The sequence below is a fragment of the Schistocerca nitens genome, chromosome 11, assembly GCF_023898315.1.
Source record: "Schistocerca nitens isolate TAMUIC-IGC-003100 chromosome 11, iqSchNite1.1, whole genome shotgun sequence".
In the NCBI taxonomy this organism is placed as follows: Eukaryota; Metazoa; Arthropoda; class Insecta; order Orthoptera; family Acrididae; genus Schistocerca; species Schistocerca nitens.
The window spans coordinates 84,430,446-84,454,887 of NC_064624.1; the positions used below are offsets into that span (position 1 = coordinate 84,430,446).

The following is a 24,442-nucleotide window of genomic DNA, read 5'->3' on the forward strand; positions in this document are numbered from 1 at the left end:
ATAAAATTACTAAGCTACGAAGTCCTTGTCTTACTTGAAAAGTGGTAGCATCAGATTCCCTGCTTCCTTATCCATGTTAACACACATCCTTCGAAGTGCTGCTTTTAAGGCACCACTTATTTATAAACAGGTGTGCAGCTCTGATGTGCACTGAGAGGCAGCTGGTGTGACTGATGTTTACTGCCTTACATAAACAATGTTTTGAAGAATATGCAGATAAGGATGCAGGGAATCTGGTGCTTCCAGTTTTAAAGTAAGATGATAGTCTCCATGTCTGAATAATCTTATATTTTGACCTCCAGTGCTTCTGAAGTGCATTTTATGTAGGGTTAACTTAGACAGCCTGATGATGAGAGCTCGACTCTCGAAACACATTGCTCTGGACTTGTTCCTAATATTAGTGACTGTATGCTAAAATATTTATAAACTGCGGAACCTTTTCACACCCAGCTGCATAGACAGACATTTCAGGAAAGACCTCATAAAGGCATTTGTTTGGAGTGTTTCACTGTACAGAATGAGATAAGAACACAAGCGGCAGACCGAGACTGGAATACTTTGCCTAGATCATGGACAGTAACCACATACCACTCTTAAGATGAAGGCCCAAGAAAGAAAAGCTTTGTGCACTGCCGACAACCAACCTGACGATTGAAGAACTAAGAAGAAGGAGACAAACAACAGAACCACAATTTCATTGAGAAAATGAGTTGCAGTCAGGCCTTCTTACTGAGCTTATTGCAACTTGTATTCTAGTCGTAAGTACTGAAATATTATAAAACTCAGTGACTCACCAGATTTATTAGCAATGGGTGACTGCCAACTTCAAAGTCCTCCGGCGATTCATCAAGCTGAAAAAATTTACAACAGATGTCAGATTTATAATGTTTTCGTGGTGTATGAAATTTACATGATGGAAATTATGTTTAAAAGGTTTAATTCTCTGTTTCCTTGTGGTACATTACTGAATACTTTTGACACTTCACTTTTCACTTCAAGTAATCATAACAAGGGCCCACATTTTTATGACAAGTCATATTTTTTCCTGAACTTCATGGTGAATTTAACAACAATTTTTGCATAAATTCAGGTGTTATAGTATAGATAAATGTACTTCTATTATGCATCCAAAGTCATATTTACATCTTTTTTTTCAGTAACAGGTTATATTTCCGCCAACGTTTGCAAAACTTTATATATTTGTTGTATCTTATATGGACACACGAATAAAAACATGAAAATGTTGCTCACATGACAATGTTTCAGATTATAATGCCACAAATAAACACAACAATTACTACAAAGCTTTATTTATCACGACTTTAGTAGACTGGTAGAAGCCGACCTTGGGGAGAATCAGTTTGGATTCTGTAGAAATGTTGGAACATGTGAGGCATACTGACCTACGACTTACGACTTATCTTAACATAGATTAAGGAAAGGTAAACTTATGTTTCTAGCATCTGTAGACTTAGAGAAGGCTTCTGACAATGTTGACTGGAATAGTCTCTTTCAAATTCTGAAGGTGCCAGGGGCCAAATGGCTATTTACAATTTTTACAGAAACCAGACGGCAGTTATATGAGTCAAGGAACATGAAAGAGAAGCAGTGGTTGGAAAGGGAGTGAGACAGGGTTGTAGCCTATCCTCAATGTTATTCAGTCTGTATACTGAGCAAGCACTAAAGGAAACAAAAGAAAGATTTGGAGAAGGAATTAAAATCCACAGAGAAGAAATAAAAACTTTGAGGTTTACCGATGACATACCAGTTCTGTCAGAGACAGCAAAGGACCTGGAAGAGAAGTTGAATTGAATAAACAGTGTCTTGAAAGGGGGATGTAAGATGAACATCGACAAAAGCAAAACAAGAGGATAATGGAATGTAGTCGAATTAAATCAGGTGATGCTGAGGGAATTAGATTAGGAAATGAGACACTTAAAGTAGTAAAGGAGTTTAACTATTTGGGGATAAAAATAACTGATGATGGTCGGGGCTATAAAATGTAGACTGGCAATGGTAAGGAAAGTGTTTCTGAAGCAGAGAACTTTGTTAACATTAAGTATAAGTTTAAGGGTCAGAAAGTCTTTTCTGAAAGTATTCGTATGGAGTGTAGCCACGTGTGGAAGTGAAACAAGTACGATAATTAGTTTAGACAAGAAGAGAATAGAAGCTTTTGAAATGTGGTGCTACAGAAGAATGCTGAAGATCAGATGGGTAAATCATGTAACTAATGAGGAGGTACTGAGTAGAATTGAGGAGAAGAGGAATTTGTGGCACAACTTGACAAGAAGAAGGGATCGGTTGGTAGGACATGTTCTGAGGCATCAACGGATCACCAATTTAATATTGGAGGGCAGTGTGGAGGGTAAAAATCGTAGAGGGAGACCAAGAGATGAATACACTAAGCAGATTCAGAAGGATTTAAGTTGCAGTAGTTACTTGGAGATGAAGAAGCTTGCGCAGGATGGAGTAGCATGGAGGGCTGCGTCAAACCAGTCTCTGTACCGAAGATCACAACAACAGTAGACAAGTAGCATTACACACTAGTCAGTTTGCTGATGTAAGACACTGTTGGGTGGGGCTAACAAAACATTCTCAAAACTAACAAATGCACCTCCCGACATGATAAACATCGCACACGTGGTCACACTATTCAGTCAGAATATAAACGCAAGTGGTTCAACAAAAGCCATCCATCAGCATGGAGTTGCAAGGTTTCGTTTGTGAGTTTGATGATAAGTTCTTCAGCACTGGTGGGGAAATGTTATTTTGTTAATTAAGTGAAGTCAAAGTTAGTGCAGAACAGCACTTTAATGTGCAACAGCACTGTAATACCACCAAATACAGCAGCTGTCTGAAGAGAAATGCTGAAAATGGCAGCAGACAAATGCTGTTAGTTGAGCAGACAGGTTCATCTTCAATTGTACAAACATTTAAAGACAGGTGAAATGATGGTGTCTTGCAACATCCCATCTGAGAAGCTGAAGAATCCACATTTCAGACAGTTCTTGAGAAGTACACAAAACATCCTGTTCCAGGTTAATCTATATTGAGAAAGAACTATTTATCAGTGTGCTATGAAGAGAAGCTCAAAAAAAAATCAATAAATAAATAAATAAAATAAAATAAAAAAAAATTGTGTTGCTGAACTAAAGATCAACGTCCCTACACAAAGGTACCAATGTGGGTGGACATTATGTTGCAGATGTTATGGGGTGTTCTGAAAGTTGACAGGCCTGGAAAAATGTTCCTCCTAATGCGTGAAGCTCTTGAGAAAGAGTACAAACAGTTGCCATTTTGTTTCACAACTCTGTGAAGCTACTGTGACAAGATGTTGTGAGCAGAGAAAATGTTTTGCTTCTAGCAACAGATGGTGCTTCATACACGGCTAAAGCAGCTGAGGGCTTCAAATTCTCTACCGCAGTATGGTTTATGTCATTTGACTCGTGCATGCGTTACGCAGAGTTGCAGAAGAGGTGGGATCAAATTGCTCCGATGTAGGAAAATTAATTACTTGTGGCACAACAATTAATGTGAACGTCCCGCTACAGGTGCAGAAATCCAAGGAACGAGCACCTTCACTGCCCCTCCTTCCCCCACCTTGTGCTTAGATGATTGGATTCCTGGCTTAATGCTGCTGAATATTACTGGATGATCCACACTAAAAGAAAGGTAACTATCACCTTACTTAAAGAGGAGTTTAACAATGGTGTATTTCAGTTTCTTTGGAAAAATGTCTTGACTCAGTTGATGCATTACATATTTCCAATAATACGAGGCTTATTTTATGAGAATAAATCTTTAGTACTCTACTGGAACACCATCAAAACCAGATAAGTTTTTATTGATGAATAAGTTCAAAATGGAATGAAATTTTAATCACGAAATAACTGTTACATGATAAACATCACCGTGAAGGTTGACAAGTATCAGACTGGTGCTTCACGATATGACACTTGTTGTTTCTGTGAGTGCATTTAGTTGATTACACTGTCAGTTTTAAAAGAAAACAGCTGCAGATCCTAAGAACAAAATCTGTAACTGTGTGCTACCGGCCGTTCTGCGAAGTTGTCAGTTACATTTTATGCACAATATTTCGACATCTCACAGCCGTCTTCCACGGATGCTACGAGTTTTGCTGTTACTCACTTCCCAGACTCCAACCAGACTGTGTGGAGTGGAGTCCACCCAGCAAGTGCACAAAACAGTAAAACTCACAGCACCTAAAGAAGAAGGCTCGTCCAGTTGTTGAAATATTGTGCACGAGATGGAAACGACAACTCAGCAAAACACCAGAGTGTACACCTATGATCAGTCACCCTGAGATAACCAGAGAGGTCACAACAGTGCTGTTTAAAACACAAAATTGTTTGTCATGCAACATTCCATACTCCTAGATTTCTGTAAAGCATCTGACACGGCACCACACTGCCGACTGTTAATGAAGGTACGAGCATACGGAATAGGTCCCCAGATTTTGTGAGTGGTTCACAGACTTCTTGAGTAACAGAACCCAGTACATTGTGCCTGATGATGTGTGTTCATCAGAGACAGGAGTGTCCCGGGAAAGTGTGACAGGAAAGTTGTTGTTTTCCTACATATGTAAATGATTTGGTGGACAGTAGTCTGCGGTTGTTAGCTAATGTTGCTGTAGTGTACAGTAAGGTGCCATCGTTGAGTGACTGTAGGAGGATAGTTGATGACTCAGACAAAATTTCGAGTTGGTGTGGTGAATGGCTGCTACCTCTAAATGTAGAAAAATGTAAGTTAATGCAGATGAGTAGGAAAAACAAACCCACAGTTTACAAATAATGAGATGCTTGACACACTCATGTCAGTTAAATATCTAGGCGTAATGCAAAGCGATATGAAATTGAATGAGCATATAAGGACTGCAGTGGGGAAGGCGAATGGTCCACTTTGGTTTATTTTAGGAAAGTGAGGTTCATCTGTAAAGGAGACTACATGTAGGACACTAGTGCAACCTCTTCTCGAGCTCTGCTCGAATGTTTGGGATCCGCAATAGGTCGGACTAAACGAAGACATCGATGCAATTCAGAAGCAGGCTGCTAGATTTGTTACTAATATGTTTCAACAATAATCAAGTATTATGGAGATGCATCAAGAACTCAAATGGAATCACCGGAGGGAAGACAGCATTCTTTTTTAGGAGCACTATCCAGAAAATTTAGAGAGCCACCATTTGTGGCTGACTGCAGAGCGATTCTACTGCCGCCAATGTACAGTTCTTGTAAGATAAGCTCAGAGAGATTAGGGGCCACATGGAGCCATATAGACAGTTGTTTTTCCCTCGCTCTATTTGCAGCTAGAACAGGAAAGGAAATGACTAGTAGTAGTAGAGCATGCCTTCCAACATGCACCATACAGTGGCTTGCGGAATCTGGATGTAGATGTAGATTCCTATGAACATTGTTATTTGTCATGTAGCTAATATGAATTTTCAATTCTTAAATCTACAGATTCAGATAATTTTAGAAGGAATGGCCAACAAGGAATGTTTTCCATTTTCTTATCAACTGCCAAATGTTCCTGCCCAAATATCTTTGCTTTCTGTTTGTAGTATATGTTGAAATCCTTTGCACCAGAGTACGTAACTTAACTCCGAATACTAGACCCAAAGGAACCTGTGCAAATCACTTTTCAGTTGAAGGAAATTTTTATTATAAGCAACAAAAATTGTTGTGACATAAATGTACCAAGAAGTGAGTGTAAGAATTTCGAGATCCGTAAAGCAGCCTCTGCAAGGGGCACCACCATCTCTCTACTTTACATAATATTCTTGCTGCTCATTTCTCCTGAATAAAAACATTATTTATTTTAACAATATTGTGAAAAGCCATACAGAGGACTAGAGGATGGACGGACGGACTGACTCTCTCTCTCTCTCTCTCTCTCTCTCTCTCTCTCTCTCTCTCTCTCTCTCTCCCTCACTCTCTCTCTCTCTGCCACCTGTGGCCACTGTGGCTGAGCTGAGTCGTATATGCGCCGGACAGGAGCAGCTATCCAGTTGTGATGGTAAGGAGGCGACATGGGGTGCAGAGTGGGGTGGGGGAAGGTGTCGTGCTGCTTGTGGGAGCTTGCAAGGGGGCAGTGGGGATAGGGTAGGGCATTTAGGTTTGGGAGGTTTGTGTGTGTGGGGAGTGGGGGGGGGGAGGATGGGAGGGGAGGCGATTGGGAAAGGAGGAGAGAAGAAGAGATGGGGAAAAAGACTAGTGACTAATGGGTGTGTTAGTCGAATAGAAGACCGTGTATTGCTGGAGTGAGAGCAGGGAAGGGGATAGGTAAGTGGAGGACAGGGACTAATGAAGGCTGAGGCCAGGGGGGTTACGGTAATAGGATTGATTGCAGGCAGAGTTCCCACCTGCACAGTTCAGAAAAACTGCTTCCACAGGTAGTCCTACCTCTGATGGGGTAGAAGATGTCTGACCGGAGTATGTGGTTGGGAGAATGTACGAGATAGGTCTTACCTCCAGGTCTATTTCAGGGCACACTGAGAGGTAGTGAAAACCGTTACTCCAGTCGTACGTGGTGCCGAGGCACGAGATGAATGCTGCTCTGTAGCCAGATGGTGAGTAAGTAGGAGGTGGTAGATGGCTGGAGAGACAAGGTATGCGAGATCTGCTTCTGTAAAAGGTTGGGACGGTAATTTCGGTCTGCGAAGGTCTCGGTGGGATACTCGGTGTATTTGCTCTGGCACTGCTCGTCTCTGCAGATGGGATGACCACGGGTGGTTAGTCTGTACGCAGGCCATTTCTCGGTACGGAATGGGTGGCAGCTGTCAAAGTGGAGGTACTGTCAGTGTTTGGAAGGTTTGGTATGGACAGAGGTACTGATGAAGCTATCCTTGAGGTGGAGGTTAGCATTGAGGAAGGTGTTGAGGTTTTGGGGGAATGTGGCTAGGGTGACCTCACCCTCAGTCCAGATCATGAGGGTGTCACCAATGAATCTGAAATGGTGAGCGGTTGGACTCTGGGCAGTTAGAAAATATTGCTCTAGATGGCCCATGAATAGTTTGGCATAGAATGACCCCATGTGGGTGCCCATAGCTATTTATTTTACGTGCTTTCTCCCAGAGGACAACTCCTTATGAACACTATTGGGGGGGGGGGGGGGGGGGGGGTAAGCCAACATCAAACAATGTAAAATTCAGAACGAATGATATATTACAAATAAGTGTGGCTTCAGCTGCCAAAGTCCGCAGTCGTGTGTGTGTGTGTGTGTGTTTCTGACAAAGGCCTTGTAGGTCAAAAGCTTATTTGTGACAGTCTTTTTGTTGTGCCTACCTTCGACTCAGCATCTCCGCTATATGGTGAGTAGCAACTATCATTTTCATAAAACAAGCCAACAGTTTGTTTTACATTTACACAGTGGAAGATGCTACAAACAGTGTTACCTTTACTGTGTGACCATTAATGTGTACTTCTGTTGCCACCATGTTTGAGTGCAGTACCCATTTCCAGCATTAAGTGCGGCACTATATACCGTATGGCCTAAACACTTCTTGAAACAGTTCACACATTCTAAGCAGCCACTAATTACAGTATAGCTTGGAACATTATGGCGAACTCACTCAATTTGACCTTTCATACAAAATTACGGTTTCAACACTGCTGTGGTCTTCAGCACAAAGACTGGTTTGAGGCAGCTCTCCGTGAAGTCTATCTTTGGCAAGCCTCTTTCCTGATCACAGTATAGGTACAACAACCTGCATCCACTTCAGTTTGCTTAGTGTATTCAAACCTTGTTCTTCCTCTACAATTTTAACCCTATCCCCTCCATCACCAAACTGACAATCCCTTGATGCCCCAGCATACATCATCTTTTAGCCAAGATGTGACAAATTTCTTTTCTTTCTAATTTGATCCAGAACTACTTCACTAATTATCCACTACCACTTATCTTCAGCAGCCTTCTGTAGTATGACATTTCAAAAGCTCTTCTCCTCTTGCCTGAAATGATGACCGTCCAAATTTCTCTTCCATACAAGGCTATACTTCATATAAAGACGTTCACAAAAGACTCCCAAAGATTTAAATTAATATTCAATATTAAAAATTTCTGTTTTTCAGAAACAATTTGCTCGCAACTGTGGCAACACATTTGATATGCCAAGCTGGCGGAGACCGTTCCTAGGGCGTGCGACATCTCAGTTGCGAGTGGCAGTGGACGGCAAACTGAACGGCAGCGGCTGTGGTGAATTCGACAGTTCCGGACTGGCAATGTCACTGCCTTCTGCTACCATAGCACGAACTTAAATCTTCAGTGTGCAGAGTACTACAGCTTTTCGACTGGCTGCCCGGCCGGGTCACAGAAGCGGAACACAGCCTCAATCGCCTAACGCCAATGCTAACAGCGTGCAGCAAGTGTCGTTTTGGTGCGGCCACTGGCAATGCCCTCTTAACACAATCTACTTGCCGACTTCTCGGTCCTGCCGTGGTTTGTGCAGCTGGCAGACACTGGGCTGCCAGCAGTCCGTGATAGGTGCGCTGCAGCAATTTGACTCTTACAGCTGCAGTCTTGTTTCTGTACAAGACATTTCTTTTCGCTCCCTGTATTTTATGCGTGACAACTTAAGAATTCCAAATAGTGCATTCCGAGCAGTGGCAGCAGGAGAAAAATATAAACGTATTAAAATCCGCAGGCTTTTGGAATCAGTGTCTTCTCCTCTCTGGTGCCTAAAGCTCACCAGACCTTTTCCTTCACCCCTTTTTCCATCCCCTTCAACTCTTCTGTCAGAAGAATGAGCCACTGGCTCTGAAAGCTTGCAGATTTCAATATCTTTGTACATGTTTCCTCCTGCAGCCACTTGGTGAGTAGATTTTTTACCTATTCAATTACATTATATTTTCAAAAATTGATTAATTTTTTTGATATATTAAATAGTGTATTCCAGTCCACAGTGTCAGAGATTTAACACATCTATCTAAAATGTATGCTTCAATCTATCTTCTAAGATACATCATGGGTCATTATTGTCTCCACTTAAGCCAATTCATTACCAAATGCAAATGTCTTAATAACAAAACTTACCACATGTTCTTCTTTGAGAAGCACTGGTACGAGTGAGACCAGCACAGGCTCTTCTGCCTTACAATACGCCTGAAAAAAGAATTAAACCTGTATCTCTGTACACTAGATATTAAAAGTGACTAGTTAACATTAACTTTAATCAAAACAAAAGGGAGCTCAATCACAACTAAAATAAAAAATGCAAAGTTAGGCAACATACGCAACTACACATTGAGCAACACCCTCAGTCCTACCTATGAACAATTGGTACTAACTGTACACAATTTTGACAGGAGAGTGTGTGACCGTGCTGCTAAGCAGACCCCATTTGTGGTTTGGCAACCAGTCCAAGTCCACAACAGAGTCATATGAACTTACCCTACATTATGTCTTGTAGCATTACAATGGCTGTCTGTAACAGAATTACTTTCTCTGTGTCAACCAGCTCTGATTCCAGAAGGATCAGCAGTGCAGAACCCAACTTTCATTCTTCTCTTATGACATTGTGAGAGCCACAGATTGGGCCAAACAGCTGAACAGATTATTTCTAAACTTTCAAAAAGCATTTGAGTTGGTATGATGGCAATGCTTATGGACAACAGTACAACTGTATGTGATATCAAACAATATTTATGACTTCATTATCCACAATAGGCAGCACGCAAATACGGGCTGTACCTATAAGTATGACACATTCTCCTGGTGAAAAGCAAATATCGAATGTAGCCTGCATTACAAAATTTTTGGGAAAGTTCAATTAGACAGTACTTTTAGTTCTATATCTCTCTCTTCCCTTCTTCAAATCCCACATAACTAAGGGTGACCCCCCCCTCCCCCCGTCCCTCCCAATTTCTCTCTCTCTCTCTCTCTCTCTCTCTCTCTCTCTCACTCACACACACACACAAACTCACTACTCACACACTTAACTGCACCTATTGATAGTTGTGTTTGATTCTAGTAATCGAGCAGTTTACAATTTACATTACATCATTTGTCAGTCCTTGAACGATGTGCAAATCATCTTCAAGACTCACTACATTTAACAATAATTTCCTAACAATATGAAATCCCTGTACACAATGGCAACATTTGCAAAGAGCTTCACAGAGCTAGCAAGCTAGCCTACTTGTACACTTATGCGCAGTAGGTTGGTTGGTTGTTTCGGGGAAGGAGACCTTTGAAAGGAACCATCCCGGCATTTGCCTGGAGTGATTTAGGGAAATCACGGAAAATGTAAATCAGGATGGCCGGATGCGGGATTGAACTGTCGTGCTCCCGAATGCGAGTCCAGTGTCTAACCACTGCACCACCGCGCTCGGTTGTTGCACAGTACAATTTTGACTCAATACAATGTGTATTTTCCAATTCACTCACTATCAACTGTAGTAGATAAGAAATTGCATCCACACGCTTTCTCTGCTACAGCTAAAGCACATTCAATTAATAGGTATCTCATTGGTTCAGTCAACAGGGGGGGGGGGGGGGGTAGAAATCAGTCAATAATCTGCCACTGATTAGAAAACAGATTAGAACACCGTGGTCTAATGAAAGAAAGAGACTTCATTCTGAAACAAATTTGGGCACAAAGAAAGGCCAACCATCAAACGTGACCTTGATGGATTGTACCTCGCGTGGTCCTACTGGGCCCATACGTGAATAATAATTATTATAACTTCATCAATTTCAACTGCATGTTGCTGTGGTCTTCATTCAAAAGACTTTTGTTTTACGCTGCACCCCAATGGTACTGAGTATGTTACACCATGAGTGGTCAAATGTCTGGTATTTTTACCACAACGCATTTATCAAGTGCTATAAAACAAGGAAACCCACCAATAAATTACAACACTCTACCTACTGACCTATACTGAAATATTTATGTTGGCCCACAGTGTAATGTACCTCAAAGCTCTTGTGCCATTAGGCGTCCTCATCAATAGCAAAAGGCAACAGCAAACACGCACTGTCAAACATAAAACTCTTCCTCGAACATCTCATGTTAGTATGTTATACTCTCAAGGCACAGTTGTTAAACTAAAGCTGCTGCTGTCACCTACCAAAAATAGCACTCGACTGCAAAGCATATGTCAGAGCCCTCAACAATGTTACTTTCTACTGTAAAATTTATGAAAATCAAAAGTTCTAAAACTTCTAAAAACAATTACTACACCTGTGTTTCACTGTGTGCATCCATATGGAAGACAACTGAAAACATTAAACCTAATGCCGCTAATTCGAATAAATCTGTTGCTGTTCCCTGAGGAGATATCGCTAAAGTGACACTAGTGTCGTCCAACTTAACACGCAAACTGTGCCTCGAGAGTGTAACGTGCCAATATGAGATGTTCTGAGAAGAGTTTTATGTATGACAATGCACATTTGCTGCTGGATTTTACTGCTGATGATGCCTAATGGCACAGAAGCTTTATGGTATGTTACATTAAAGGGAGATACAAATATTTTTATATGGGTCAGTATGTGTAGTATTGTGATTTCTTCACTGGTTTCTTTATTTTATAGCACTCAATAATGAGGTAACATAGTCCCAAACATGTTGTGGTAAAAGTATCACCCATCTGACAACTGCTGGCATAACATCCCCAGTACCGATTCACATGCCTGCTGTACAATGGCTCTGCAACAGATAAGCAGCTTCCCACATCGGTGTATCCCGATCAGACCTCTTCTTCACGCACAACTACCACAATCTATATCTTTTGGGACCTGCTTCCCGTAGTTACACCTACGTTTCCCTCTACAATTCTTACCCTCCACACTTACTTACCGAGTGGAACAACACGGCACTGAAAACGGGCTACTTCTGTTCTCAGAGAGCTGGCAATGACGTACCACATTTTCCTCTGACACGGTCCACTGCGTGGAGCACTAGAACCCCCTTCTGAGGCTCAAATCCATTCCCAGGACACAACACTAGCACACTCACTCTCCACATTAAAGGGGTAGACACAGCACTGTCCACGTCCTGGTGCAAGCCAGCCTACCTCAATGCAGGCTACCACTAGACACAGAGCTCCTGCCACATTGCAGCCCTCAACATTGCAAGTCTTCCAAAACAGTGCGGCCCTCGTGCAAACTGATGAGCCACCACACTCCCAGATGCGGCAGTCATTTAGCGGCACCACTCGACCCACCGTCATCCGGCCACGACAGAAACACACACACCGAATGAGGTGGCGCAGTGGTTAGGACACTGGACTGGCATTCGGGAGGACGACGGTTCGATCCCATGTCCGGCCGTCCCGGTTTAGGTTTTCCGTGATTTCTCTAAATCGTTCCAGGCAAATGCCAGGACGGTTCCTCTGAAAGCCGACTTCCTTCCCTAATCCGATGAGACCGATGACTTCACTGTTTGGTCTCCTCCCTTAAAACAACAGAAACACATTACAGAAGGAAACTGTGTTTCCATTTCGACCCAGCAGGTATTAATAGCTCAAGTCAGTAAAAACTTTTTTACTGTCTAGATCCCGTGCACTATAAAACATTAAAATGTGAAGACTAATTTCAGTTGACCACACAATCATCTTCAGATCACTCATAGTGAAATATGTATCAGCAGATAACATATTGAAAACCCTGTCATCTAGAGTATTTACATAATTATAAGACGAGGTTTCTTTCCAAATGTTCCATTCAAAAGCTACAGGGTTGTCTTAAATTGGCTGATTGAACTACTTTTCTGAGGTCACCATTATCACATTGTTTAGTAATGTGCACAGTAGTAGGATTACATTTACAGTGGTCATCATCAAGTGGTCATGCAATTTTATTTTAAATAATTCTGAAGGGCAGGGCTCGGCAAATGATACATTCCGACAAGCTCGAGAGTTCCCGATACACCGAAGTGCTCGGTACAGTATCGACGTTACTCGAACGATCACGTGACACTGACTACTGCAAGAGATACACGAGAAATAATGAACTAGCCACAACGTCTATTGCACTGATTGACATTTGACAGTTTGGTGAAACACTGGAGGAAATAGAATTAAAGTCTATCAACTTACAAGCTTTTGTTGTATTTTAACAGGTTTCCAATAAACATTCTCATACATGTATAAATATTCTATACAAACATTAATGCAATTTTTTAAGTAAAGGTAACATTCAAATATAGAAATTTTTGTCCTTCAAAGAACATTAGTTGATTCAGAAACCAGATCAAAATTTTATTTGGTTATGAGACACTGTAATGATTTACTACGTAGATTGCAAATGAGAAATTTGACCACTGTTCATGTATTACAATACCATGTAAAAACATTACCTGATTTTACTCAGCTGTATACCACGTTGGTGAAATTCAGTTGAAACAAGAAGGAAAATTAATATAGAATGACGTGGCTAACAAAGGAAGTAGATCATATTAAACAGACTGTAATTGTCAAAGCAAAAATAAATTACAGTCGCAAGACCCGTTGTGGAGATAGACGTCAGTAGATCGCGGGATGAGCAAAACTTCGAGAGTGGAACGGAATCTTAAATGCAATCTTTTATTTACATGTTAGTTGGTGTTGTTACATATGACCTGCATACTAGCAGATATTGCAGTCTGTTTTTGACAGTTACTCAAGCTTGGAAGGAGAACAGTGACACCAGCTTGGCTGAGAGCTATAATGATTGCATGGAGGGAAGCACTGAGCCCACAGCAAATTTCATCATGTTGTTATGCGTGGTAATCTATACCAACTACTTTTGCTTTCTACACTCAAGAGCCAAAGAAACTGGTACACCTGCCGAATATTACGTAGGGCCCCTGCGAGCACGCAGAAGTGCCGCAACACGACGTGGCATGGACTCTACTAATGCCTGAAGTAATGCTGGAGGGAACTGACAACAGGAATCCTGAAGGCCTGTCCACAAATCCCTAAGAGTGTGAGGAGATGGAACTCTTGAGAATAGCACGTTGCAAGGCATCCCAGATACGTTCAATAATGATCGGGAGTTTGGTGGCCAGCAAAAGTGTTTAAACTCAGAATAGTGTTCCTGGAGCAACTCTGTAGCAATTCTGGGTGTGTGGGGTGTCGCATTGTCCTGCTGTAATTGCCCCGTATTGTCCTACTGGAATTGCCCAAGTCTGTCGGAATGCACAATGAACATGAATGGATGCAGGTGATCAGACAGCATGCTTACGTATGTGTCACCAGTCAGAGTCATATCTAGACTTATCAGGGGTCCCATATCACTCAAACTGCACATGCCCCACACCATTAAGAGCCTCCACCAGCTTGAACAGTCAACTGCTGGCATCCAGGGTCCATGGATTCATGAGGTTGTCTCCATAACTGTATATAATTTGAAACAAAACTCGTCCGACCAGGCAAATGTTTCCAGTGATCATAAGTCCAATGTTGGTGTTGACCGGGCCCAGGCAAGGCCTAAAGCTTTGTGTCATGCTGTCATCAAGGGTACACGAGTGGGTTTTCGGTTCCGAAATCCTGTATCGGTGATGTTTCGTTGAATGGTTCACACACTGACACTTGTTGATAACCCAGTATTGAAATCTGCAGCAATTTGCATAAGGGTTGCAGTTCTGTCACATTGAACAATTGTCTTCAGTTGTCGTCGCTCCCGTTCTCGCAGGACTGTTTTCCAGCCATTGTGATGTCTCAGATTTGCTGTTTTACCAGATCCCTGATAGTCACAGTACACTCATGAATTGGTCGTACAGGAAAATCTGCATTTCATTGCTAGCTCAGGGATGCTGTGTCCCATCACTCATGCACTGGCTGTAACACCACATTCAAACTCATTTAAATCTTGGGAACCTACCATTGTAGCAGCAGTAACTGATCTAAGAACTGCCCCAGACATTTGTTGTCTTGTAAAGGCAATGCCGACCGCAGCGCCGTATTCTGCCTGTTTACAAATCTCTGTGTTATAATAAACATGCTTATACCAGTTTCTTCAGCACTTCAGTGTATGAACATCTACTGTGTTTAAACTGCAGTTTGCCCGAATGCATTTGTAGTCGGAATTGAACTGACTTTAAAATTGGACAAATACTCAACAATAGTATTCATAACTGCACAAGACAATAAAAGCCTAGATCTAGGCAAGTGATGTACTTCTGTGTTTCTTGCTGCAATGTTGTCAACACTCTCCGTGACGTATGACAAGAATGAAAGGGGGTATATCAGGTGGTTCTACACAGAGTGGGGGGAGGTGACATGTTTGGAAGTGAGATTATAACATACTCATCTCAGCATAGAGGTGAAATCTGGTATGTATACAGGAAAAAATAGGTGTGTTCTCAAATTCCAACATAACAACCACCCCAGAAATAGCCACATATTCTGAAGAAACAGCCATATGTTTGTGACAATGAAGGTATAAATTTCACGGCTGTGCCATTAGGTTGATGATGGTGATGACCCAAGATAGTGGTAGCACACACTACATGGATTGCAAGCATAAAAGGCAGAAAAGAAAACAGTCCAAAAATTCATGTGAACAATTTCTTGTTGTTTATTTTATTTCTCCAAGTGTTATCAAAATTTAGACAATCAATAAATGGCAAAAGTTTAGAATAGTTATAAGGTTACCTTTTTGGCAGATACTTTATGTGTATAAAACAGTTTGTAATTCTAGTAAATCAGAATCTGTTAAAAATAAATTTCTCTCAAGGAGCCTCTCATTAAAAAAATGAATAAATAAAAAAATTTTTAAAATTGGGCCATTTTATATTCAGGGGCGTCTTACACTCAAGTAAATACAGTATGAAGCTGGCAGCGTGCCAGTATGAGTAACACCTTTGCAGCTAATCAAACACTACACTTTGAGATAATAATGTTTTATTAGTCAGCACAATAATAAGACAAGCAACTGATAACACACGTAATATCATAATCCCGCTTGCTACTTTAAGTAACACACATCCATTATCTGCACACACACACTGATGCTCGCGCCATGGCAGGTAGCGAGGTACTGACTGGAGCACACCATCTTTCCACCGTCGGTCGTTCACGACATCGCTGACAGACAGGTGAAGAGTGGTGTACGAGCTGAGGTAGCTACACGTTTTTATTTGTCGTTAATCACTTCCTTAACCTCCTGATGGATCTGTTATTGTGAAAAACGGCAAGTTCCACCACAGTTTGGAGTTGACAAACTGTACATGAATGAGTTCAAAGGTCAGAGGAGGGAAATGGTGTATGGCCTTGAGTAGGACTGTCCCTAGTAGAGCACTGTGCTGCTCAAAACCACCTTCAGGTTGATGAAAGCTTACAATTTTTTCAAAACTGCTCTAAAATGCTATTCTTGTGGGTGTGTCATCACTGGATTATATGCATCATAAAAATCTTAAAATATGCATGAAAAATGCTTAAAATGCACAAAAAGTGCAGAAATCTACAAGATTAAATAATAAAAAAAACATAGGAGTTACTGCGTGCATCACATCTCAAAGTCGAACCTGTGCATATCAATTACGAGGAAGAGTGCCAGCCATGCTAAAGATCGGTTCATTTAGAATGTTGATGTCACTTTCTGAATAATTTCTGGTAGAGCTTAGGAAGGGGGGGGGGGGGAGGCTTTCTGGGATTATTTTCTAAAAATTTGCAAAATGGGGACTCATACTGTATTTCAAGAGTTGTTCCTTCTTCACTATTGTTGTCGGTAACAAACAGACGCGATGTGAGTTGAGTCACGACAAAACAATCGATACGTACAGGACCAACTTCGAGATATACTGCATGCAGGGGGGGCACACTCAAAAACCCAGTAATATTTTATTTAAAAAACAACACACAATCATGAAATTTTTAACATCATTAACTTTTAATTAATACTATTGGACCAAAGCATCATTTACAATTTATTTTAGATTTTTCTACTATTGTAAATACATACAAACAAGTACTGTTCCAAAAGTTTGACGGTAAGATTGTGTCTTCGATCACTCAAAACATTGTTATAAGTAGAAAAGGACCGTTCTACATCAACTGAGGTGACTGGGCAGTATTTGAATTTGGGTGCTATGTTGGCACTTACCGTTTCTGGTAAAAGTTCACCCATCCCATTAATAAAACTATCAATATGGTACAAGGGTTCAAAGCCTGGGTTATTTTATAAAATGTTTTCAAACTTTTCTATAAGTTTTCTCGGGAATACCTCCGAAAATGAGCAGCTAACTAGAATAATTTCATTCATTAACTGAATAGATTCATTCAATGCCAAACCTTGAGTTTCAAGCTTTTTAATACTTGCAGGCATATGGGAAAAGTAGTGCTAATCACAGCAATGTCTTTTTTAATACCGGAATAATTAAAAGCTTCCTTGGATTGGCAAACTGCCAAAGCCTCTGCACTATTAAAGTCATTTACTACCCCTCTAATGGCCTTGAAATTTTCATTGTAAAATGACACAGCTTCAACCTATGTACCCCAATGAGTTACGACTGGAATAATTCAATGATTATTAAGAATCTACCTCAATTGCAAATAGAAACCAGATGTTGACCAAGGTTTCGGCGCGGATAACCGTGCCTTCTTCGGAACACACTAAAACTACTAACTGTATTAATGCTGGGCGATGCCTATTTACGCAGTTTGTAGTTTTAGTGTGTTCCGAAGAAGGCGTGGTTATCTGCACCGAATCCTAGGCGAACATCCGGTTTCTATTTGCAATCGAGGCGGACTCTTTATAATCATTGCACATTTGGTAGTTTTTCTTTGTAGGTCTTGATGCGAGCAGGAGCCTTTAGAAACACTTTCTATGTGGGTGATATCAGTTTACTTACATTCAGCAAGGTGATGTGCTCAGTGAACAAAGCACATCACACGAATCAAATTACGATAAAATACTCTGAGGGCTTTTCCTGCTTTGATCATATAGGGAGCAGCATCTCAAACACAAACACACTTTCATCTGCAGAAGATTCTGGATATATTTTTCTAATACCCTCAATCACAAATCTAGTGGTCGTAGAATGATTTACTTTTTAAGTTCTTTGCATAACACTAAATAGGAAGAAGAAGGCTCTTCTTTTAAAACACCAACAATTAAATTTGCAAAGTACAGGTCACAACTGTCTGCAGTTTCATCAACTGAAATCCAGATCATGTTGCCCTCGAGTTCATTGCGTATTTCATCCAGAACATTTACGCACATTGTCGGTATGTAACTTTTACACAATGTCGATTCATCTGGTATATTTTGATTTAAGCAATATTTCTGCAGGAAGCCTTAGAGGATAGAGTTTATAAGATTGTGAGGAGGAATATTGCTTGCAATGAATGCTCTGCACAGATCCATGTTAAACAGACTTTTTTGGTTACCTCTGGACAAGTGCCTGCTACTGCAACTTGCTGTTATCAGAAATTTTTGTCATCACCTTTTCTTCTGCATTCCTGTGATAGGAAGATTTGTCTCGGCATGCTGATCTACTTGAAACTTTTTTTTTTTGCACAAAACATTTTTTTTCACAGACTTGAAAACATAAAATAATTCCGTCATATGTAAATGTTCAACTGTGTACAAGTAAGCAGAAAGCTAAACTGAAACAGCGGATGTGCGACTAAAAGCTCGCGTAATTTAATTTGTGAAATCTTCTCGGGTGATCAGCCGAGTAAAGGCGTCGTCTTCTCGCAACGTTTCGAAGGGTTTTGTACCCATCATCTTCAAGCGAAGTGTCGAGATGCTGTGTTGCGCGGTCCTATAAAGGCTCCTGGACCAGTGACTGATTCCGGGCGCCGACCAATCAGGTACCTGCGGAATCGGCCGCCGCGCCAGTGGTGGGGGGTTCGCGGCGTGGACCGGGCGTCGAGTCCCTGCTGGTTCCTACTACGTCTGTGACCGCTACCGTCTTCGTGCCAGAGCGTTCTCTTCTAATTTTAGTTATTGCGGGATTCCAAGCTGTACTAAGTTGGAAACCAGTGTCTCGATTGATCAGGTTGCTGTTCAACCGAATTTCTACAGCCTCTTTGAAAACTGAATCCCAAAATCCTTTAGCGTCACACAGCTTCTTCGTACCCTCAAAGAGGAAGGTGTGTCCTTCGTTAAGGCTATGTTCCGCTACCGCCGATTTTTCTGTCTGACCAAGGCATACATGTCTAATGTGTTCCGAGCGCCTCTGCGTGATGCAGCGCTGCGTTTGTCCGATGTATTTCGTACCACATTCACATTCAATACTGTATACGCCCGGAGTCTGCAGTCCTAGGTGGTCTTTGACTGAGCCAAGTATGTCCTTAATTTTACTTGGGGCATGAAAAATTGTCTTGATGTTGTGTTTCTCCAGAATGCGGGCAATCTTGGCTGTTGGCGGTCCCGCGTATGGTAGAAATGCCAGGCATCTGGTCTCATCTTCTTCTTCTGGTGTGTCTACCTTCCTGCTCTTGTGTAGGGCGCGCGAGATTTGCGTCTCATTATAACCGTTGCTGCGGAAGGTCTTCCTTAGGTGTTGTATCTCTGCAGGTAGGCTGTCATCATCACAGATAGACTTGGCCCTGTGCACAAGTGTGTTAAGCACTGAGTTGCGTTGTGCTGGGTGGTGGCAACTCTGTGCATGAAGGTATAAATCCGTATGTGTCTTCTTCCTATACACAGCGTGACCCAAGGTGCCATCAGGGTGCCTCTTGATTAGAATGTCAAGGAAGGGCAAGCTTCCGTTTTCTTCCACCTCCATGGTGAATTGTATGTTGCTGTGTATGCTGTTGAGATGTCGCAGGAAGTCTTGCTGGTTCTCTCTGCCATGTGGCCACACGACAAGTGTGTCATCCACATATCTGTAGAAGGCTTTAGGTTTTTTAGGTTTTTTTAGGTTTCAAAGAGGCTGTAGAAATTCGATTGAACAGCAACCTGATCAATCGAGACACTGGTTTCCAACTTAGTACAGCTTGGAATCCCGCAATAACTAAAATTAGAAGAGAACGCTCCGGCACGAAGACGGTAGCGGTCACAGACGTAGTAGGAACCGGCAGGGACTCGACGCCCGGTCCGCGCCGCGAACCCCCCACCACTGGCGCGGCGGCCGATTCCGCAGGTACCTGATTGGTCGGCGCCCGGAATCAGTCACTGGTCCAGGAGCCTTTATAGGACCGCACAACACAGCATCTCGACACTTCGCTTGAAGATGATGGGTACGAAACCCTTCGAAACGTTGCGAGAAGACGACGCCTTTACTCGGCTGATCACCCGAGAAGATTTCACGAATGGAATACGCCGAGAAAGTCTCAAATCACATTTGTAATTTAATTTATTTGTTGCGAACGCATACGGCGGGACAGTGGGGGGGATTAACCGGGGGGCACAGGCGCAGGAGCACTGACTCTGTACGCCTCTTCCTGTTCCTATTCTGTAATGATTTCGCCATGCAGTGGGCTTTCGGTTAGCTATTACACGCAGTTTTAGGTGCGGTGAATGTGTGAGACATTAAAACTAGATAGAGCTAGAGACTACCCGTCTCAATTTTTAAAATATTGTAAACAGAGTGAAATATGTATCGTCACCAGTTTTCATTAAAATATGCAATAACTGGTGAAAATGAGCGAAATATGCAAATGGATATGCAGCATGCAAATGCGTATAATACGGTCCCTAGTCTTCACCAAACATCCCTCGGTTGGGATCGCGCCACAGCTTCAGCGTACGGTCTATAGAGACTCGCGCATAATCCTCGAGGATGACATCGTTTTGAAATTTTGTCAACATTTAACTCGTAACAAGTATTAAGTTTGACGTCTGTACTTCCTACAAAAAGTACATAAAAATTCTCTAAGTTCACTGCGATGTAGACCTCCGTAGTGCTGTTAATTGTCATTAGGGCCAGGGTTACATTTTTTCTTCATTTAGACAACATTTTCGCATTAAAATACATTTGCTACTTGAGTACCAGCAAGAACAATGATTTGCATAGTGGAACTGCCAACAGGGTTGGAGCCTGCAAAACCAGCACAGGTCCCATTCGTGTATTGCTGGAGGGAGCTGTCAACTGACAACTAATTTATATACAATAGTATAATGTTGTGAAAAAGTTCGCATATTACAAATATGCACCAACGAGAGGCTAAAATGATAATATAACACTATTCTCTCCCTGCACGAGAATCGCAAATTGTGTGGGCATACGGGATAAGACTACACGATGTATAGAAGTCTGGATCAGTCCCGGGGGAACATTCAGATCGCTGAAGCAGTTAAGGTGAACACTCGTAACGAGTGGAAAATTTGAGTTCGAGTCTCGGTCCGGCACAAACTTTCGTGTGTAACAAAATGCTGACATCGATGCAGATATGAAATAAGTAGATTTACACTCCTGGAAATTGAAATAAGAACACCGTGAATTCATTGTCCCAGGAAGGGGAAACTTTATTGACACATTCCTGGGGTCAGATACATCACATGATCACACTGACAGAACCACAGGCACATAGACACAGGCAACAGAGCATGCACAATGTCGGCACTAGTACAGTGTATATCCACCTTTCGCAGCAATGCAGGCTGCTATTCTCCCATGGAGACGATCGTAGAGATGCTGGATGTAGTCCTGTGGAACGGCTTGCCATGCCATTTCCACCTGGCGCCTCAGTTGGACCAGCGTTCGTGCTGGACGTGCAGACCGCGTGAGACGACGCTTCATCCAGTCCCAAACATGCTCGATGGGGGACAGATCCGGAGATCTTGCTGGCCAGGGTAGTTGACTTACACCTTCTAGAGCACGTTGGGTGGCACGGGATACATGCGGACGTGCATTGTTCTGTTGGAACACCCCGTTCCCTTGCCGGTCTAGGAATGGTAGAACGATGGGTTCGATGACAGTTTGGATGTACCGTGCACTATTCAGTGTCCCCTCGACGATCACCAGTGGTGTACGGCCAGTGTAGGAGATCGCTCCCCACACCATGATGCCGGGTGTTGGCCCTGTGTGCCTCGGTCGTATGCAGTCCTGATTGTGGCGCTCACCTGCACGGCGCCAAACACGCATACGACCATCATTGGCAGCAAGGCAGAAGCGACTCTCATCGCTGAAGACGACACATCTCCATTCGTCCCTCCATTCATGCCTGTCGCGACACCACTGGAGGCGGGCTGCACGATGTTGGGGCGTGAGTGGAAGACGGCCTAACGGTGTGCGGGACCGTAGCCCAGCTTCATGGAGACGGTTGCGAATGGTCCTCGCCGATACCCCAGGAGCAACAGTGTCCCTAATTTGCTGGGAAGTGGCGGTGCGGTCCCCTACGGCACTGCGTAGGATCCTACGGTCTTGCCGTGCATCCGTGCGTCGCTGCGGTCCGGTCCCAGGTCGACGGGCACGTGCACCTTCCGCCGACCACTGGCGACAACATCGATGTACTGTGGAGACCTCACGCCCCACGTGTTGAGCAATTCGGCGGTACGTCCACCCGGCCTCCCGCATGCCCACTATACGCCCTCACTCAAAGTCCGTCAACTGCACATACGGTTCACGTCCACACTGTCGCGGCATGCTACCAGTGTTAAAGACTGCGATGGAGCTCCGTATGCCACGGCAAACTGGCTGACACTGACGGCGGCGGTGCACAAATGCTGCGCAGCTAGCGCCATTCGACGGCCAACACCGCGGTTCCTGGTGTGTCCGCTGTGCCGTGCGTGTGATCATTGCTTGTACAGCCCTCTCGCAGTGTCCGGAGCAAGTATGGTGGGTCTGACACACCGGTGTCAATGTGTTCTTTTTTCCATTTCCAGGAGTGTATTTCATAATGTTCATCCACAGCTTTTAGGCATGCGTGTCTGAAGAGCATTATATTGTGACGATGCAGACACTGTATAAACACAGACATTTTATGATATTGCAGGGCCTGTGTTGTTAAAAGTATGATGCAATGTTCCTTTGGACATACATGCATGCCCAAAAGAACAAGCACTGTGCTGACCACAGCCCACATGGAATACACAAAACGTATTTGCAGTTGCAAATACGGACAACCATCAGCTGTATAATGGAATGAAAACAACTAAAATTTGTGCCATACTGGAACTCTAACCTAGGATTCCCGCTTTACACGAGCGGTCACCTTAACTGTTTCAGCTGTCTGTGCACAACTCTTTGCCAGGCCCAAACTTCTATATGTACCCCACGTACTGGAATCTCTCTCTCTCTCTCTCTCTCTCTCTCTCTCTCTCTCTCTCTCTGTCTCTCTCTCTCTTTGGCAAAATTTGCATCTATTTTTGTTGAGATTCATATTTCTTTTAATGATTAGATGCACCTGCCTCAAAGGTAGTAACATGAGTGAAAATAAACAAAGCCTTATTTCTTTGAAACTGACTGCTAAAGAAAGGTGCTGATTGGGAACTTTGTGACAGTAATGTTTGCTTTTGCAAAAACTTCCAAAACCTTTTTCTTCCAAAGTGTTAGTCCCACAGGTTTTGAATGAGAAGTTTGGAAGAAAGGAGATATACTGGCAGAGGTAAAGCTCTGAGAATGGCAAAGATCTCTGGTTTGAGCCCTGGTGCAGCACACAGTTTTGATCTGCCAGGAAGTTTCATGAGTTATTAAACTGATAGTCTGTCTGTCTCATATATCTTGCACAGCACATGCAATAATTATATAATGGTTGGCGCTCTCAAACATATCAGTAATACTGGGCCAATGTTGTCTCAAGGTATATACGCTGACAAGGAAGGAGGCGGGGAGGGGGGGGGGGGGCATGGATTTTTTCCCAAATTTCCCAGTTAAAAATAAACTTTCCCTGTGTTAAGTGACAATATACTTTTCCTTGGCGCTGCCGAACTGACAAATCCTTTGAATTGTAAAGGTATTGTATACAAGCGTAGAAATTCCCGGTACTTCAGCAAAAAATAACTTGTTTTGGAAAAATATTTGATGCGGAGCATCATGTACAGCGCATATTTTCAAATTACAAAAGTATAAATACGAATTCCACCAATTAAAGCACGGTATCTTTCGAAGCACCGAAAACGAGATTGCGATGAGCCATTGCCACCAATCATAGCTCAACTTACAGTACTCCCCAACCAATGACAGCAGATATTCAGAGCACAGGACTTGTGTTGTAGTCGGCCGATAGCAACATCACTGTTAAGTAGAGCGAATATGCAAATAGGAAAAGTTAATGGTTTAAATTAATATACATTCAGTATAGCTACATGAAAAGATACGCTATCACCTACAATATACCAGTCATCGAAAGCTTTTTGCCTTTTTTTTAGGATACGATGGATCCTTTGACAAGCACTCCAACTTTTCCATAGAAAAGCCAGTTACATGGAAAATTGCTCAAGATTTCACCTCGAACTGCTTTTGAAGGATAATTTTACTTTTTGCCACCATTATTGCATAATTTGTAATCTATGACAGAAATAAAACAGATATGAAAAACTAAGCTTGTCCTTTTTTAGTGTGTTACCTTTCAAGATATATCAAACACAAATACGCTGATTGGTTGGTTGG

At 42.4% G+C, this 24,442-nt stretch overlaps 1 long non-coding RNA gene across 1 annotated transcript in view; it reads right to left on the reverse strand.

Moving 5' to 3' along the window:
• The window catches only part of LOC126213375 (uncharacterized), a 68,973-nt gene that overhangs the window by 10,582 nt on the left and 33,949 nt on the right, over positions 1–24,442 (reverse strand). The window contains exons 4-5 of the long non-coding RNA XR_007541154.1: positions 9,052–9,120; positions 795–851 (exon numbers count right to left, since the gene is read on the reverse strand). This is a non-coding gene — a long non-coding RNA (uncharacterized LOC126213375). The remainder of the gene's footprint in view (positions 1–794; positions 852–9,051; positions 9,121–24,442) is intronic.